Below are 6,935 nucleotides of genomic sequence, written 5' to 3' on the forward strand. Positions count from 1 at the left end.
GCAGCAATTGAAGGTGGGATCTTTCCATCCGAAATTGGATTTAGTCGGAATTCCCGAATGGAAGAATCTCCACAGAAATAAATTGAATCTGGGAGGGATGTTAAGTTTCCAGATCTTACCCCACATAGATAAAGTGGGAGAACCCATGGATTGTTGGTGAGAAGTGAGGGTTAAAGCAATTTTTTTTGGTTGTGAGTTGTCCAGATTTAGAAAGTGGGGAAAAGATGTGGTCCTCATGTGAGTTCTTGGATATTGGAATGGTTAGAATTGCGTTACTGATTTCTTGTGGAAAAAGAGAGTTTATTAAGGGTAAGTTCCAAGACCTATTGATGATAAGATCCGACACAGAGTGGTAAAGTGGATTTTGTTGGATTACTTGATTGAGGGATGTAAATGATGTAGTAGGGATCCAGGGATCGTTCCAAATGTTGATACGTGAACCATCCCCAACATGCCATCAGACCATTTTTCTAAAACATGGAAGAACAGCACGGATGCTATTCCAAGTCCAGGAACCGTGCCTTAATCTAGAATGGGGATTTAGGATGGATGAGTGTGGAAAGTATTTACTCTTAAGCAGAGATGCCCAAAGGGAGTTGGGTTCCTTAACTAATCGCCAGGTTAACTTAAGAATGAGAGCTCGATTGTGGTCCCAATGCGATCGAACCCCCAGCCCCCTGCTTCTTGTATGTTGACAAATGGAACTCCAGGAAATCATAGTAGGTCCCTTTGTATTACCATTCCAGAAGGCCGAGCTGAGTGAATCGAGCTTCATGCAGACAGATTTGGGGAAAAGGAAACAAGACATAGGGTAAGTGGGCTGAAAAAAATTCCACTTTTGGAGAGGTTCAATTGTTGCCCAGAAAGGGATTCAAAAAGGTTGAGGATAGCTTTAATTGTGTCAATGTCTTCGAGGGTTGCTCTACAGAATAACAGGGTGTCATTTGCAAAGAAAAGATGGGTAATCTCTGGTGAATGTCTAGAGACTTTAATGGCTTTGAACAGATTCAAATTCCTATAGGTGATTAGTAAACTAGATAGACACTCCATGGTAAGGAGAAATAGATAAGGACTGAGTGGACATCCTTGACGGAGACCACGGGTGGGTTGAAAGAAATCAAAACAGCTGCCCTGAAGTTTGATGGAGAATGAACACCTTAGCAAAGTAGAGATGAGTTGGATCCATGGGGATGGAAACCCAAGAAAGCAAAAAATTGCAAGGAGGAAACTCCATTCAACTCTGTCATATGCCTTAAACATATCCAGCTTTAGTGCCAGGAAGCCAGTCTTCCCCTTTTTTTTTTCTTTTTAAGAAATGGAAAATTTTCTGGGCAATGATAATATTGTCTGAAATTTGGCGACCTTTAAATAATGCAGATTGGGTTGGAGAAATAAAAAGTGGGAGAAGGCTTTTAAGCCTGGTTGCCAAAATTTTAGTTAAGATTTTGTAAGAAACATTACACAGACTAATAGGTCTGTAATCTTCGACCCTACTGGCAGAGTTATTTTTTGGGATTAAAGAGATTAAGGTGTGGTTAACACCACAGGGGAGGAGGGCTTCCCTAAAAAAATCATGAACGAAATGAAGGATATCAGGGTGTATGAATTCCCAATAGTAATGATAAAAACCAGGCGATAACCCATCAAACCCAAGGGATTTAAAAGCTCCAATGTTGAAGACGGCACTCTTAATCTCATCCAAGTCCGGAAGAGAAGTGAGTGAGAGGAGAGTTGAAGGCACAGATAATGGAGTGAACAAACATTCAATAAAGGAGGGGTCAAGTGGGTTGGAAGAAGTCATGATGGATTGGAGATGGGCTATAAAAAGATGAGCAAGTTCTTGGGGATTGGAGATAAGCCTACCCTCAGAATCCTTCAAGGCAATAATCCAATTTGTTTTAAGGTTATATTTGGCCATAGGATGGAAAAATTCGGTGTTGCGGTCCCCCTCAGAGATGTAGAGTTGTCGTGATTTTTGGAACCAGAACAACTCTACCGCATCCAAGACTCTAGTTAGGAATTGATAGGAAGCTCTAAGATTGGAGATAACCTCAGCCGAAGGGTGACAAGCCTCAAGAGAAGAAATTTTTGTAATTAACTCAGATTTGAGACTTTCAATCCGCCCGAAAACACAAGAATTCCATTTTTTCATCTTATGAGTGATGCCATTGATTTTTAGCTGGAGGTTGGGAGAGGTACATTTATCCCATTCAAAAGACACCATGTGTTTAAATTCAGGGTGGGAAGTCCAAGCCATCTGGAAATGGAAAAGTTTCTTAAAGGATGCAAGGGGTGGAGTGGAGTTCAATAGCAAGGGGTTGTGGTCAGACCCCAAGGCCGGTAGAATTTTTAGGGTTGCTAAAGGCCACAAAGTCGTCCAGTGTTTACTCACCAGGCATCTATCCAGATGTTCAAAGACACATTGTGGTGGCTTATGATTGTTTCTCCAAGTATACCAACCGTTCAATGGTTTCAATTCATCGATACAAAGATCAGACATTAAGGACAGAAGGGCTTCAGCCGAAGGAGAAGCATGGAGCAGAGGGGGCCCCCCAAATTTATCATCCTGCGAGATGATTTCATTAAAATCTCCCAAGATTAAGAAAGGGCAAGACAGGTGGACCAAAAAATCTTTTAAAGCGGACCAGAAAGGAAGACGATATTGTGATTGAGGGGGTGCATAGAGACAAATCAGACACCATTGAGTGTGGAGGGTGGTGTCCTCGACAAACAGGGCGAAAAATCTATCCAGGGAGAGGATTTGAGTTACAAAGATATCCGTACGTCCCAAAAGCCATAAACCCCCCACTGAAACCCTTTGAACCCATACTAGCTTGGAATCCCAGAGTTTTGAGGCAACTTAGGACACGGGGGAGGGTCCTAAGATCAGGGGATTGTAATTTTGTTTCACATAAGAAAAGGAGATCAGGTCTAGCTTTGAGAAATAAATGTTTCAAAGCGGAGAAAGTGGTTTTGGATTTCAGTCCTCTAACATTCCAATCACAAATTCTCATTATATCCTGTTACGATTAATAGCCCTAGCATTCGAAAGAGAAACAGACAAACATCAACAAAATAACAACATAGTAAACACACTCATAAAAGAAAACAAAGCTCTGTAGGGGTTAAAGGTTAATACCGACGTGGATGGTAGATTGGGATCTCCACAGGAATGGCTTGACATTGTGTGGTGCCCATCAACAGCTTCAGAAATTTGGATAGATCGTTTCTTCTGGGAAGAGAAATGGAATTCCTTGTCCGATTTCAACTCACAAAGCCATGTCCACAGCTTCGAAGACAGTTCAACGGGGGAATCAACAAGTTTAATGATGTCAAAGGAGAAATTTTGGATAATATCCAATTCTGCCTGATCCTCAGAGCTTAGGAAGTCAGAATTAGTTTCCTGCCTTTTGCGCTTACTCTTGGTTCTCTTAGGATGAGCTGGTCTCTTCCCTATAGACTTTGCCTTAGATGCTTTGCTGGGGCTGGAATAGCCTGCCGCTTAGGGAAGGAGACTTTAACTCTTGCAGAAAATGGGGGTAAGTGATTGTCAGACCAAGCCAGATCAATATCCAAGGGGGTGCCCAGAGCAGTAATGGCGCCAAAAATGAGATCCTTGGTGAAGCAATCAGGTGGAATTTGAAGAACCTGAATCCAGATGTGGAGATGTTAAAATTGGGAGTGGAAAAGAGGGGAGTTAGGTTTAACAGTGGTAAGGTGAAGGAGATGGCCCTCAAACCACCAAGGCGAGGTATTGAAAACTTGATTCCTATCGGATTGGGAGGAGAATTCCACCGTGAAATGTCCTTGGTCTTCAGTCCACACTGCTTTTGTTCCCATCTTGCCCCACTTCGATACCAGATAATTTCCCAAAAGGTCTTCAGAAGGAGAAAAGTTCCCCAATACATTACCAAAAATAGGGGCCACTAAATCCGAAGGTGGCTTGAGCTTCGCCGGGGATCCATTCTTGGATTTCGAATGGCTCTTGAAGGGTGGCTCTGTGGATCGGCGTTGAGCTTTGACATCTTCAACCGCAACAGACTTGAGCTTGGACATATTCCTAGAGGCAGAAGTAGCCGGATTCTTGGAGCCCAGTAAAAAAGCCGGTTTCTTACTCGGAGATGACATAGGAAATCGCGAGTTCAGAAGTGATGAACCAAAAGGAAAACAAAAAAAATAGAAGGATAAGGTAAGGACAAAAAGAGAGAAAAGTGGATGTCACAGTTAAAGGGGCAGGTGGAGTGGAAAAAGGTAAGAGTCCAAACACGACAACCTCCAGACAAAAAGTGAGCACACACGGACAGGGAAGGAGAAGTGAATCAGGACACTTAACAACGCAAGCCAAACCCGAGGATTAGAAAGGAGAGAGGGAATACATTATGTAGGAAAAGAAAACTTGAGGTATTCGCTTTGTTTTTTCTTTTCTTTCCTATCTCTCAGTTGATCTACTATTTATTTCTTAGAAAGAAGGAGCCAAACTACTTAAACAACAAGCCTTCTTTCTTTCTTTCTTTTTCGTTTTTGGTTATTGGTAAAGTGGCAGACTTTTAACAAACTCCTACATAAATTAAATTCCTACAAGGAGTTTGTCCAGGGTCACAGAATTTTTTTTTTGTTTTCTTTTAGTATATCAAACCATTTAAATTTTCACTATTGTTTTTTGGATAGTATAATCTTCACTAAATTGCTGATTGTGCCCCATGGTGTAACTTTTGAGGCTGGGATTCCATGAGCCAATGAGGGCATGGACAACATGTCCATAAAATCTTGGGTTCTACCTAAGCCACCAGGTGGCAAAAATTAATGATTGTATGGATATGCTTTTCTTCATGGGCTACCGTGAAAACTCAAGCTCTTTGTAAACTACAAAAATTTGGTATTCCATTCATCAAAAGATTTTAGTTTGACCTATTATATTAAATCTCTTGATGAAAGATCCAAATCCAACCGACATATATGCACACAGATTTACTCCTTTGGTGATTTACATTAGAGAAACAACGTAGAGAGACTATAGTTTTAGCAATGGGATAAAGAATGCCATCCAATCGCGCAATGCGTGTACTATGCCCAGACACAAGCCGCACATGAAATTTCCGATGTACCCCTGGAAAAGCAGAAATGACCAGAGTTACGCCAATCATTTTGCGCTGCACAGCCATGTTTGGGCAGAGGTACACGCCGCACTACATGATCGGTTAGCATCTTTCTCCCTTTAGTAATATACATTCATTCAAACAAATTTTTTAACCATCTCTACTTTTATTAAAAAAAATAAAAAAATTTTGGGAAAATTTCACGGACACCCCCTAAAAGTATCCAATATCTCATAAACTTACCATATTTGGTCAAAATGTCACAGACTCCCCAAACGTTAAGCACAGTTAGTACCCAAAGGTGAAATATCCATTTTACCCCTTAGTTATTTAAATAAAAGGACAAAACTGTAATTTCATCTTCTTCCCTCTATGGCTCCGGCTCCAACGACCATCACCTGCTCCGGCTACGGTGACCATTACCAGCGGCAAGGCAAGGAGAAAGCGAACTGAAGAAGGGCTACAAAACGAGAAGATGACCGGACTTCCATTTCCACCCATGGCTGAAAGCGAACTGAAGAAGGGCGACAAAACGAGAAGATGACCGGACTTCCATTTCCACCCATGGCTGAAAGCGAACTGAAGAAGGGCGACAAAACGAGGCAAATACATCTTCCATTTCCGAAACCCCATCACGGACCCTCTCTCAAAACCCATCTCTGCTAAAACCGCCATCATCTCCACTAACCCCTATTTCTCCTTTCATCCCTATTCTTTTCTCTTTATTTTTTTTATCATTTTCAGTCTAAAAACCCTCCATCCCACTATCACCGATTCTCCTCTCCATTTCTTTGCACTTCTAATCTAACCCACATCCTTGTCCAAACAAAACGCCAATCTGAATTCTAGCCATGACCACACCCATCCTCAACTAATTTATCTGTCTTTGATTTCCTTTTCCATTTTCCCTCCCAATAACCATCGGATCCCTATTTCTTGTCTTTTATTCCCATTTTTCCAAACCCAATACAGAATCATAATCCATTGGCTGCCATCATTTTTTTTCAAGCTCTCTGGAATCCATTGTCGGCTGTGGTGCAAAGAAATGTGGAGCTGAAAAAATAGAAGAAGATTACGAAGAGAAGAGGAAACCTAGGCGGAGAAGAAGGAGATGGGGAGGAAATTGTGCGGACATAGAAGGAGGGCTGGAGGGGGTGGCGGTGGCGGCGGCAGAAGAAACAGCAGAAGGAGAAGAGAAGAAGAAGGGGAGAAAAAAGGAAAAAAAAATATTGAATAAAAACAAGGGCAAAATTGTCTTTTTCTAAAAACTAACTTCTAACATTATTAATTCATCATTAAGGGTATTATAGGGATTTCACTATGGTAAGAGTAATTTTGCCATTTAAAAAGAGTTAATAGACACTTAACTGTAGAGACTAATGGAGTGGACTAAATTGAAATGAATTCATAAAAATAGAGTATGGTAAGTTTCTGAGATACTGGATACGGGGGTGTCCGTGAAATTTTCCCAAAAATTTTTAATATTAAAAAATCTTTGCTTTTCCTGAAGATTCTAATTTATGGGATATTACTAGGCCAATTATGTCCAACCCGGCTGCTTCGGATTGGGATGATTCCATGAACTTGAACAATGAGAGAGTCCACGTCCTAACAAGGCAGATTACCACAAGTCCAGGGGTATAAAAAAAGGAAATAAAAAACAAATCTGAACGACGTAAAAAAATGATACAGAACCAGAAATTCGTAATACCATACAAGTCACCCCAAAGGCCCAAAACCAGCAAAATATAAACGCTCACCAATTTCTCTTTCGAAGACATGCAGAAACCTACCCCGATCTCTAATTCTCTCCCTCCATCTCGTAACCGGTGACCCCTT

The sequence above is a fragment of the Telopea speciosissima genome, chromosome 4 (genome assembly GCF_018873765.1).
Source record: "Telopea speciosissima isolate NSW1024214 ecotype Mountain lineage chromosome 4, Tspe_v1, whole genome shotgun sequence".
In the NCBI taxonomy this organism is placed as follows: domain Eukaryota; kingdom Viridiplantae; phylum Streptophyta; class Magnoliopsida; order Proteales; family Proteaceae; genus Telopea; species Telopea speciosissima.